Source organism: Coenobita brevimanus, chromosome 12, assembly GCF_032717465.1.
Source record: "Coenobita brevimanus isolate Jiangsu-jjx chromosome 12, ASM3271746v2, whole genome shotgun sequence".
Classification (NCBI taxonomy): domain Eukaryota; kingdom Metazoa; phylum Arthropoda; class Malacostraca; order Decapoda; family Coenobitidae; genus Coenobita; species Coenobita brevimanus.
In genome coordinates this window covers 19,533,224-19,546,937 of record NC_136965.1, presented here as the reverse complement: position 1 = coordinate 19,546,937, position 13,714 = coordinate 19,533,224, and positions in this window count along the sequence as shown.

The window sequence follows — 13,714 nt, the reverse complement described above, 5'->3', positions numbered from 1 at the left end:
AATGAGGTTCTAAGAGTGTGTAAGATATGGAATGCAATGGTGAATGTAGGGAAGAGTAAAGTTATGGTCCTCGAGAGAAATAAGGGATGCACAGTGATGTTGGATGATGAGGAAATGGAAAGTGTGAGTGCGTTTAAGTACTTGGATAGTGTGATGAGTAAGGATTGAAGTTTGGAGGGTGAAGTGCTTGAAAATGTACAACAAGGAAGGAAGGTTGCTGATTTTTTGTAAGCAGTGATAAGAAACAGTGAAGTGGGCATGGAATGACTGGCCTGGTGGGATCAGGATTTTATATATATCTATAGTTTAGAGGAAGGGTGGGACCTGAATGTGTTAGTGATATGAGAAGAAGGGGTACATTGATGCCGGAGAGGATGGAGGGTGACAACTGAGTGGAGAGGGTGAGAGGTGTGAATGCTGAGGGTAAAGTTGTGAGAAACATACCGTAAAAGAAATAGGTTGAGGTCATAGAGTTTGACCTAAGGAATTAGTGATTGAATAGAGAAGCAGCAGGTGGGAAGGGATTAAACTTGTAATTTCTCTTGAGTGTGTGGACCCCCTGGGGAAGGGGGGAAAGAATACTTCCCCAGTATCCCTGCTTGTCGTAAGAGGCGACTAAAAGGGGCCTTTTTGTCTCCAGTCTTTCTTTCTGTCCTGTCCTCTTCTGTTTTCTATCACTATGCTCTTCTTGATACTTGTATTTACCTAATTGTGATATACAGGAAATGAGCTACGCTCGTGGGGTCCCGTCTCTGTTTCTCAATAAGTCAAATTTAGCTTTAAACGCGTTTAAGTTTTTAGACTGGACAATCTCTTTGTCCAGGTTATTCCATAGGTCTATACATCTATAAGGAAAACTATATTTCTTGATATCCTTGAAGCAGCTTGGCTTGCTCAGTTTCATGCCGTGTCCTCTTGTTACTCTCTTATCCCATAAAAACAGATCTTCTTTGTCAATTTTATCTACTCCCATCATGGTCCTGAACACTGCAATCATGTCGCCTCTCTTTCTACTTTCTTCTGAGGAAGGCGAATCCTTCTTTTCCAGGCTCTCTCTGTACGACAGATCTGCCAGACTGGGGACCATCTTGGTTGCTGTTCTTTGTATTCTCTTAATCTTGTTTATGTCTTTCTTTTTGTGTTGGAACCACACTACTGCTGCATATTCCTACCTGGGGTGAATCATGGCCACTATCAATTTTTTCATCATCTCCTCATCCATATAATGAAAAGCTACTCTTATATTAGTCAGGAGTTTATACGTCTCTCTAACTGTCTTGTTAATGTGTTTTTCAGGTGACAAACTGTCCTGGACCAGCACACCCAAATCTTTCTCTTCTCTCGCTTTTGTGATTGGTTCATTACTCATCAAATAATTCAATGATGGCGTCTTGGTACTTTTACCCATTTCCAATATTTTACATTTCTTTCCATTGAATTTCATTTCCCACATCCGGCTCCATTCGTGTATCCTATCCAGATCTTCCTGCAGCATTTTGCAATCCTCCTCAACCTCTACCTTCCTCATGATCTTTGCATCATCAGCAAACAGACTTGCAAACTGTTCACTGCAGCCACCTTATCATTTACCTAAATCAGGAACATTACTAGCGCCAACACCAAGCCCTGTGGGACTCCACTTGTTACTTCCCTCCATCCAGACATCTTATCCTTTATTACTGTCCTCATTTGTCTGTCTCTCAAAAAGTCTCTGATCCATTCTAGGAGGTTCCCCTTCAGACCTCCTATATGCTCTAGTTTCCGCATTAGTCTCTTATGGGGTACCTTGTCAAAGGCCTTCTCCAAATCTAAATACACACAATCCACCCAACCTTCTCTTTCCTGAAGCACGTGAATCGCTCTTGAGTAAAAACTCAACAAGTTGGAAACACATGACCTTCCACTTCTAAATCCAAACTGACTATCAGCCAAAATATTCATCTCTTCAGATATTTTATCCATCTATCTTTCAGAATTCCTTCACACAATTTTGTGACCATGCTGGTTAGGGACACTGGTCTATAATTCAGGGGTTCTTCTTCTGTGGAGAGGATGGAGTGCAAGAGACTGACGAGGAGAGTGGATGTGAATGAGGTGGAAGGGGGGAATGGGAGGGGGAGGCAAAGGATGAGATGAAGGGATGAAGTGGAGATGTATATGAGAGAGGGGGGTGTGAGCTGGTAGCAGGGCAATGAAATGATGGGGGACATGGCGACATGGAGGCAATTTGTTTGTGGCCACCCCGTATCAGATTAAGCATCGTTTAATAGAACAGATAGGTAAAGAGGATTGATAATGATAGTTGGGTGAGAGGTATGAACGTCAAGGGTAACGTTGTGAGGGGCACACCAAAAATAGTCAGGATGAGGGTGTAGATGTTGCTGTTAAGGAAAGAGGCATTTCTGGGAATGGAAAGGGTGTGGTCACAGAGATGAATAATTAGCTGCCAAATGTAGTGCCAGGAAGGAGGTACAAACGGAAACTCCTAGTCTCTGAGACTTTATAACCTATATACTGCTGAAAGAAAGAAAAATGGTGTTTAAGGTCTCAAATGAGGTGAATAGGGAAAACAGGGATATCAAAGGTGAGCAGTGTGTGAAGAATGATAAAGGAATGATAGTGGTGGACAGTGATGATATTGAAAATGCCTCGAGAGAGCATTATAATCGGTTGCTGAATGACTGGACCAGGGTAGGTTTGTAGAGTGGAGATCCAGTGTTTGGTCCTTGGCCTTTGAATGCTGCTGCTACTGTGAGCAGGACAATAGGCAGGATGCAGGTGGGGAAAGTGGCTGGTGTGTGTGGGTTGACAACTGAAATGCTGAAGGCCTCAGTAGGTATAGGACTGGGTTGTTGACGATATTTACAATTATACTGTATATGAGTGTGTTGTCCCAGATGACTGGGTGAAGAATGTGACTGTAAGTGTGTACAAGGGGAAGGGTGCTGCCCTGGAAAGTGGAAATTATAGATTCATGAAAAATAAGTTTTTTTTTTTTTTTTTTTTTTTTACCAAGTGGGCAGTGGACTTTGTGAAAGCTACTCAGATCCACCCAAATATATTTATACAGTATTAGCCTCACAGTAGGACGGCCTAACCCAGCCATAGATAACACAGGCTAAACTAACCTAACCTAACCAAGTTATGCTAACCTAACTAATGGTAACTTAACTAACCCATAGTAATGCAAATATAAATATATTTATGTTGATATGAGAAGGTGTTGTATTAATAAGAGTCCACCATTACGCCCGGGAAATAAACGCTCTTCGGGAAGTCAAACCCTGGTGAGCTAAAATTCCACTTATCGCTGCTTATTTTACATTTATATTTTGGTCAATTTACTATTGCTTGAGCTCAGTATTTTTATGTGCATATTTTATATGTATATATATATATTATTAATAGTGATTCAGGAATATACATCAATAATTATTTCTTAGTTCGTCAACAAGTTTTTTGAACTGTCAGTATAGTGAGACAGCCTCTTCCCCTATTTGTGTGTAGTTTTGAAAGTCAGCTGTATATAGGGCAAAGTGTTAGTTTCAGAGACTTTAAGTGGATAACATAAATAGTTGAGGGAATGAAGGATGACAAGAGATAATATATACAAGAAAGAAATAAGGTAAGTGAGAGTGCCATACACCTAGAATTGGCTAATTATCACTTGACAACACCTCACGTGCACTTGTTCGCTAAATTCACTGTTTATTTCCCCTTGAAGTATGCCGGATAATCTATTTTCATAATAAAAATATATATTAGAAAGGACGGGAGAAGCCTAAGTGATATTTACATTCACCTGGAACTGCCTAATTATTGCAGACCACCATACTGTATTCTACGCTAAGTAAATCTTCCCTGGAATTATCCACTGATTTCATCCATTGAAATAAGCCCTATGCCCTATTCTTATACCAAATATTATATACAGTACAGAAAAGAAATAAGGTAAGTGATAGTGCCATACACCTGGAATTGGCTAATTATCACCTGACAACACCTCACGTGCACTCGTTCGCTAATGTTCACTGTTTATTTCCCCTTGAAATATGCCGTATAATCTATTTTCGTAATAAATATACACATAAGGAGGGAAGGGAGAAGCCTAAGTGATATTTACATTCACCTGGAACTACTTAATTTATTATGTATTGTCTTGGTTTCCTGCCAATCATTTCATTGCTATATATTAGCAGGTCTCATAGGGCTGAAGTTGGTAGTATTGCACTCACCCTAGCCAGGCGGCAGGAGGCCACCACTATCAGTTCACTGTCGTGTTTGTAAGTGGGAGTATGTCTGATTTGCTCCTGCTAACTTCTGCCGCTTTATAGCCCCATGCAAAGGGCCCTGTGACCTTTACCCCCTACTAAACCTTGTGTGGAAAGAGGTAAAGGGCTGACAATTGATAGAGAGTGACTATGATCATTTTATTGAGTAAAACAGTGCAAATGGAATTGTAAATAAGGTGTAAATAATGTGTAAACAGCAAGAAAGCAATGAATGTAAATATAAGTGAACAGTGGAAAATAGTTTTATAAGTTACGTCAAGTGACAGTGCATAACACAGTGTAATTGATTGATTGAAAATAATTACAATCTGGCGGCGCAACTGCCAGGGTCATATGCCGCCGGATGACAAAGTAGAAGACACGGCAAAATAAAAAGTGCCTATTCAAAATAAAGTTAATATATGTTAGTAGGAATAAAACAGTAAAAATAATAAAAGAATAATTTATAAAATAACAATTACTTATAAAAGTGGAAGGAGGCCCGCCTGCTGAAGAAAACTAAAAACATCAGTAAAATCGTTAGAGGCCTCACCAAGCATCGAGGATAAACAGTAGGCACCATCTGCTCCCCCATGCCTACGAAGGAACCTCTGACGCAGGCCCCCCAGACTCGGACACTCGACCAGCAAGTGACGGACAGTAAGGGGAACAAGGCAGTCATCACAGTACGGGGACAAAACCTCTCTGTTAGGTTAGGATGCACTGGTGCGTCCAGTCGGCGATATTATGTGTAAACGCACTGCCTTGGGGCATTTTTAATAACCTGTCTTAATATACAGTAGTTATCTTTATAGTATTGGGCTTCCAGAACCTACCTCCCTATTTTACCTGTAAATATATGTAATGTTTTAGGACGAACTTGATTCAGCACGATGTTGTGCGTGATCTACCTAGTGTTGTATGTGGTCTGTACTATTTTGTTACTGATTTGCTGAAGCCATGTCTGATAAGGGAAAGAGTTGGATGATGATGGTGGTTTTAATGTAGTATATTATGCTTTTTGTAATTTTGTTATTGCCTGTGGACTGGGCTGGCTGTAAGGGGTGATGGGGAGGCCAGGCTTAATAAAACAAACTTTATTGAAGGTTATTTAAAGTTTGACATCATTATCATCGTCATCATCCAGATCTTTTTTCCCACCCAAAAAATAATAATAATAATAATAATAATAATATGGGCGGCACCCCCCTTCATGGGCAACCCTTTAGACTCCTTTCAGACCTGAGTACAGTATTGTACTGTACAGGGAAAATATCTAAGACATATGACCTAATAAAGTGAACCAAGATTATGGCTTTACTAAATCAACAAGGATATGGTTTAACTAAACCAACAAGAATATGGCTGCTCACCGTAACTCAAGAGGACAACAAGCTTGATGGACTTAAGAAGGGGATCCAAGGCAGGGTGAGGCACCTAGTGTGCACCTCCTGCAGCACCCGACACACCACCTTCCTCGCCACTCTCGTCACCACCACTTCCGACATTTTCACTAGCTAATGCACCCACTTTGTTCATAAACCCTTCAAAGTCTTTCTGACACCTCAGACATTGGATTATCCTCTTGATCTTCCCCAGGATATGGCTCTGTTGAACTTGAAGGGAGTGATTCCTCACTTTCTTGAGGCTGCAGGAAATGTGTGATGAAGGTTTGCTTCCGTCTGTTAACCTGGTTGTGCCTGTCTGTTTAGTAGCAGAAGGTTTTGTCCAGTGAAGTCATCACTTCCACTAATCGCAACTGACAGTGTTCGATGTCCTTCAATTCTTCCTTGAACTTATCTAGGGCACACACTACCCAGCCGATCTCCATCATCGACAAGTCTCCATTCTCCATCACTGGTGGTGCTGGCTGTTCTGCTGCGGTCTCCTGCTCTCAGCCCTCTTGCTCTCAGCTCCGGATTTGAGCCACTCTTCCCTGCTGTCTCGCGTATTACGAGTTCAATTCACATGCTATTAAAAATACATTACAATTCGATAAAAAATAGGTCCTCGCGTACAATGAAATTCACTTACTCTGAGCTCGGGTACTATACCTATCTACTGTAGTCAATTACGATTACTATTACACAAAAGTCTGTAATCGATTACAATCGATTACGATTACAGATTACGATTACCCCACGTCTGCTAAATATGTCAGATTGACCCCCTGGGGGTAGGGTTTTTTTTTCATGAATACTCCCCCAGTAAACCTGCTTGTCGTAAAAGGCGACTAAAAGAGTTGGCGGAGGGTTAGTGCCCCTCCCCGGAAAACAACTAACTAAAAACACAAATAATAAGCCTTGGACAAGGACTGACCAAAAGATGACGACCAAGGACCGGACAAAGGACATGGTTATCGGAACTTGGAATGTAAGGGGAGCGAATGATTAGGTGAAAGAGAGAGAGAGATTGTTGAGGTGCTTGAGGGTGCGAAAGTTGATGTATGCGGAATAACTGAAACGAAATGGAGAGGTGAGAATGGGAGTATGGATGGGGTATATGTGCAGGAGTAGGTGAGAATGAGAGGGCAAAAGAAGGAGTATGTATAGTTGTGAGTAAAAAATGGAAGAAGAGCATAAGAGAGTATGGATCAGTTGGGTCAAGGATTGTGTGGGTAAGATTTAAAGTTGGAATACAAATGTGGGTGATAGTGTGTGTGTATGCGCCAACGCAAGATCATTCAAGCAGAGTGAGAGAAGAGTTCTGGACAAATGTGGAAGTGTGCATGGAAAAGTTTGGAAGGAATGAGAGAGTGTTTTTGATCAGAGATATGAATGGTAAAGTAGGGAATGTGAAGATGGATGGAATAGTTGGTGAGTGGGATGTGCCTCCTGAGATACATGAGAATGGCAATGCTGGGAGGGGGTTGGTGATAGCCAATACCCTCTTCAGGCACAAGATGATTCACAGGTATACATGGCGAGTGATGAGGAGGGTGGGTGGTGAACTGAATGAAAGGAAGGCAATGATTGATTATGTGTGTGTGGATGAAAGGATGCAAAAATGTGTAATGGATGCAAGAGCTTATAGAGGTTGGGGGAGTGGACTTTCTGACCATTACTTGGTGGTGGCCAAAATCAAGGACCAATTAGGATGGAGAAATAGAAGAAGGGAGAGACGGGAAGAAAGAGTATTTGGAAGGAGAGTGGAAAGGTTACAAGAGGGTAAGAAAAAGGCAGAGTATAAGAGAGAAGTGGAGGAATGATTGCTCAAATATGAATTAGAGCAGATGGGGGACGTGGAAAGTGTGTGCAGGATATTTACAGAAGAAATATGTGCAGCATGTGATGTGGTGCGTGGGATAAAGAGAAGATGGAGGGGTGTGCAATGAACAGAGTGGTGGAATGAAGAGGTAAGAGAGGCTGTGGCACAAAAGCAGAAAGGATACAATGAATGGATGAGAAATAGGGGCGTGGAAGAAGTTGAGAGGTGGAAGAGAGAGTTATATGTAGAAAGAAAGAGAGAGGTGAAAAGATTAGTAAGCGAGAGTAAGAAGAGAGTGGATGAAGAATTTGGAAGGAATTTGAGTGTAAAGTGGAGAGACTGTAAGAAAATGTTCTGGAAGGAGGTGAAGAGAGTAAGACAGGGTAGCATTCAAGTTAGCAGGGGAGTAAAAGATAAATAATGGTAGATTACTAGTGGAGAAGGGAGAAAAAGTGAGCAGATGGAATGAACATTTTAAGCAATCGTTGAACATAGAAGATGGAAGCAATGTGAGTATATGCGGCTGGGGAATGACTGGGAGAAAGAAGGAGGTGAGAAGACAAGAAGAAATCAGTAGGATAGAAGTTGTGGAAGCAATGAAGAAAGTCAAACTGGGGAAAGCCCCAGGAATTGGTGGAGTGTGTGGTGGTATGCTGAAGCATGGGGGAGAGATAGTAGTAGAATGGATGTGGAAGATGTGCAGATTGGATTGGAAGTCAGGTATAATTATTCCCTTGTACAAAGGGAATGGGGAAAAATAAGTGTGTGGTAATCATAGGGGCATTTGTCTTCTTAGTGTAATAGGAAAAGTGTATGGTAGGATACTTATTGACAGAGTTAAAGAAATAACAGAGGAATTAGTTGGAGAAGAAGAGGGTGGTTTTAGGATGGGAAGAGGTTGTGTAGATCAGATATTCATTCTTTGATCTTTAGTGGAAAAGTTTCTGGAGAAGGGAAAGAAGATGTATGCAGCTTTCATGGATTTGGAGGCCGAGGATGAGTTGGAGGGATGGGGTGGAGAGGTATATGAGAGAGGGTGGTGTGAGTTGGGAGCAGGGCAGTGAAATGGTGGGGGACAGGGCGACGTGGAGATGATTTTTTTGTGGCCACCCCGTGCAGGATTGAGGCATCTGGCAATACATAGATAGATAGATAGTTTCTGAACACATATTGACTGCAGAGCTAATATATAACGCCGATGAAACTGGGCTAATGCGGCGTTGCTTACCAATATCAACTCTTGCATGTGGCCATGAGAAAGTAGCAGTTGGATTCAAACAAAATAAGGATAGAGTGACTGTGCTTGTCTGTGCAAATGCGGCGGGTACACACAAACTCAAGCTGCTGGTTATTGGCAAGTACGGCAAGCCACGGTGTTTTAAAGGGTTGTCTTATTTTGCCTGTTTATTACAAAGCACAGAATAATGCCTGGATGGACTGTGAAATTTTTCTTTGGTGGTTTCACCACGTCTTTGTTCCAAGTGTTAAGAATCATCTTAAGAAAATTGGTAAGCCAGAGGACAGTAAAGTGGTGCTTGTGCTTGATAACTGCTGAGCGCTTCCCCCAGCTGATCAGCTCGTAAATGGTAACAGTTTTGCATTGTTCATGCCACTCAGTATTACCAGCCTTGTTTAACCCATGGACCAGGGTGTCATTCAAGACATCAAGATGTTGTACACGTGGGACTTTATGCGTAAAGTCCTAAATGCTGATGATAAAATTGGTGAGTTTCGAAAGGAGTTTAACTTAAGAGAAGCCATTCACACTCTGGCAATCGCATGGAAAAATGTGAGGAAACAAACCGTCAGTAGGTGTTGGCACAAGATATGGCATAGGGTTATGACTGAATCTGAAAGCTCTGATGACGACGAACAATTTGAGGGCTTCCCGTCCGAAAAAACATCGAGTGAGGATCTTCAGGAGGATGTATGCGACTTGGCAGGCCACATTGTTCCCCAGGAAGAAGTTCGGGAGTGGATGAAAGTTGATGAAAATATTCTTGTCGCCCATAATTTCAGCACTGAGCAAATAATAGATGTAGTGATGAACAGAGGAAAAGAAAACACCAAGGATCAAGAAAGTGACGAGGAAGAGCCTGAAGAGACTAAAATTTCGTGGAGTGATGGAATAAATGCAATGAACACCGTCATCATGTTTGCCGAGACGAAGCCATTTTTTTTCCTCACAATCCATAATGTTTCTACACCAACTCAATAACCAGATGATTACTGAGAGGTGCAAGAAAATTAAACAAAGTGACATTAGAATGATGTTCCAGAAAGCTGCACAGTAGTCATCAAAACTGCCGCAGCAGCCACAACCAGTGCCATCCACATCAGCTGTGGATGTGGAGGATTACTGTCCAGCTGTCCTTCGACTCTAACAATGTTCGTAAGGATGAGTGAGTACTTGCACAATATTTTATCAGTAGGCTGCGGAGTTGCATTATATATTAACTTTATTCATACAAGGTTTCTTGCTCAGAAAAGCTTAGTAGACTAACACATTGTTTCCCTAGTCACTTTTTCCCGCCAGCTTAAGTTACTGAAGGCACTTGCCAACAATAATATCATTCATCTTATCGGATTGATTTTGTAGTTCTGCTAGCATATGACTGTACTTGAAAATTCTCAGTAAGAGGTGGGATATCAACTGCAAATTGGAATGCTGAATTAAAGTTTTCATTGAATGGGCTTCTTAGGAATGATGGTGGGTGCAGGGAGACGGACAACAGTCACTCAGAAAAAACATGCGTAACCTGCTGCTGATGACATTCGAACGTGTGTTCCAGCCAGGTGAGGTCCTTCCATATTACGGTACTCCCGACAACATTCAGACATCGTGTGTTCCAGGCAGCTGAGGTCCTTCCATATTACTGTACTCCTGACAACGTTCAGACAACGTGTGTTCCAGCCAGCAGAGGTCCTTCCGTATTACGGTACTCCTGACAACATTCAGACAACGTGTGTTCCAGCCAACAGGGATGCTTAAGAAATAAATGTTTATGAGCCATTAGCACAGAATAACAATTATTCGCCCGGCAACAATCGGATTGTGATGCTCCACAAATACTTATGGGTCTTTTTTCAACAGTAGGCTCACCTTCTCCACGCACGTCAGGTATTTTCAAGAGCGAGCCACCACATGCATTTCTGCGCTGCGTTATCTATCTAAACGCAGCCTAGGGGCTTCCTACACAGCCTTGTGCACCTTTTACACACATGCAATCTGCTCGCTGGCCGATTACAGTGCGATCCGTCTCACCAGTCTTACCCCATCTTTTGCTCGTTCTCTGGAGGTGCTTCAGAATGTAGCTTTGCAGGTTATGCTGGGCACTCCCCGCTGGACACGCCTAGTAACTTGTGTTGGGAGAGTGGATTTCCCTTCCTTGCTCATCGTGTGGCATTGCGGGCGACGGCAGTCACTCTATAACTGGTGCAACGCCGGCCCTTCTTGCCAGTCTCTGTCCTCTTACGGCGGCTAACAGGTCGTCCCGTTGACCCACTGCCCTACCACGATTGTGCTAGGGCCACCACCGCTACTGTACACAACTTGGGTGTTGCACCGGAGGTTTGTCGTAAACCTGACCTGACTTGTCCGGGGTTCTCTCCTCCATCTCCCTGGACATCTCTCCCTTATACCGTTTTATTTCCCACGGAGACACCACCTGGCCTCTCCTTTCCGACCGTCCTTCGGCAGGAGGGACTCAGTAGGTTTGCTGCCTTGGACTCCACAGCATCGGCAGCAAATTACTCCGACAGGTCAGTTGGCTCTGATTGTTCTGCAGGGGTGGTGTTTGCCTGTTGGACCCTTATGGAATCCTGGCGTATCTCCTCGGGGTCTCTGCTTTCCAGGCAGAGCTGGTGGTGCTACTCTGTGTGCTGCGCCATGCCCATCGCAACTGTCTCTGGCGTATGTTTATACATACGGACTCCCTCTCCTCCCTTCAGCACTTGCAATAATTTTCCATCACAGAGCACACGGCTTTACTGACCGAAATTTACACTATGTCTTCCCTCATACAGCAGCAGAGTGGCTCGGTGACTTTTCATCGGGTCCCCGGGCATGTCGGTCTCGCGGGCAGTGAGCTTGCAGACTCAGCAGAAGGAGCTAGCTTGTTCCCAGTGATGACTTTTCAGCTTCCCCCTAGTGTCTCAGTTGTTCTCTCTGGGGTGGCCAACATTATTGGCAGGCGCACCAGGGAGGATCATCAACTATGTATCGCCAAGGGCTCTCGATCGGCTGCCTGGTATGCTGCGGCTGTGGCCTACACTCCTCTTCCGATTCCACTGGGCATGCCTAATTATCTCCTTGTGAGACTCCTACGATTGCGTATGGGGTTCCTGTGCTATAGGCAGATTGCTGGCTTGGAGCCTGACCCATGTCCCCACTGCCTGTCACGATCTGCTGAGCCTCTCTGCCAGTACATTCTAGATTGCCCGGTCACTACTCTGCTCTGTGCTCAACGTTGGGAGTTTTGCTCGATCCAGCAACAACATTGCAGATACGAACAGGGTTGTGGGCGGCACACCTTTCCCTATCCTCTTACAAATGGTCAGGGATTACCCTCCTCGTTGTTAACTGATACACCACCACTGACATTGTCTTAGATTCTTCTGTGTGTGTGTGTGTGTGTGTGTGTGGTTACATTACCGTGATTGTCTCTGACGGGCTCTTCGTTTGCCCGTGCCTCACCTTGTGCGGCAAATATTACACAGCAACAACTACATGCTGGACACTTTTCTGAGGAACCAGATATTTTCTCTACCCAGGGGATATGCTGGAATATTCTCAACCCCACATCCTGCAGGTGGTCATCAGGGTGGCTGTGCCATCTTCCGCTGTGCTGATTTGCCTTTCATATTTTCCCTGCAGTCTTCTCTCCAGGCAGTGGCAGTTCAGCTGCACCTAGGCATTAGGTGCATAGTGTGTAATACCTGTCACCTTCCAAATACTGTTGCCATTTGAGAGAACCTTGATGAATTGGTTCACCAGCTGCCATGGCAGTTCATTCTCCTTGAGGATTTGAACAAAAGCTATCCATTGTGGGGAAATGTGTTATCCAATCCACGACGTTATTTGCTGGTGTCAGTGATGGAGGATTGGGACCTCTTTGTCCTCAGTACAGGGGATCCTACACATATAGGAGTTCACAGTGGTACCGTTTTAGCTATTAACTTCATTCTGTCATCACCGGACTGTGCACTAGATTTTATGTGGATTGTCTTTGATGTCCATGGCAGTGACCACTACCCAGTTTTACTACACACAGCTGGCAGTTCATCCACACCACAGGTTCCCTGTTGGTGTCTGGACTGGACTGACTGGGACCTTTTTCAAGACCCAAGTGTTCCTCAGTCTTGGGGGTGGAGTTTCATAGTGTTGATGAAGCTGTACTGCGTTTCACCTGTACTCTTTACCAGGCAGGTGTGAGGGCAGTTCCCAGAACAAGTGGCTGCTCTCCTCATAGACCTGTGCCATAGTGCAATAGTAAGTGTGCAGCAGTTTGCAGAGCCTACAGAGCTGGATACTCAAGTTTCCCTGCACACGGAGTGAGTTTTTAAAGGTGCAGTTCCACCAAGTCCTTGCAAAATACAGGTGGACCATAAAGAATGCACAGTGTAGCCCCTGGGCAACCTGTGCTTCGTCCATTAACTCCTCCACTCCTCCATGCCAGGTTTGGAAGGTACAAGGGAAATGTTCATCAAACCCACCAGTGGCCAGGATCAGTAGAGGTATTGTGTCAGAATCTCAGGTGGTTGCTACTGCTTTTGCTGAACAATTTATACTGTTTCCGGGAGAAAGCCTTCAGCGCCATATTTTGGTGATTGCTGTAGGAGAGGTTGGGGCTGTGTTTTCAGTCATCGGGGAAGGGGAGGCTTACAACACCTTATTCACTGAGAGAGAACTGCCTGTACTTGCTGCATGGACACAGCTCCAGGACACGATGATATTCCACATGCTGTAATTCGCCATCTAGGGGAGGAGTCCTTGGCCTTGTTCAACTGGAGGGGATGATGCCAACTGGCTGGCACCTGGCAATAATCCTGATCCTTAAGCCAGGGAAGGACCGGTCCATTGTGTCCAGTTTCTGCACACCCTCTTTGACATTGTACATTTGCAAACTGTTTTTAGAAAATGGTGGGTTTGTATCTAAATCCCTGTGGGTTCAGGCAGATGTGATCCACTATGGAGAACCATAGATCCACCATGGACAATGTTATTTACCTTGAGC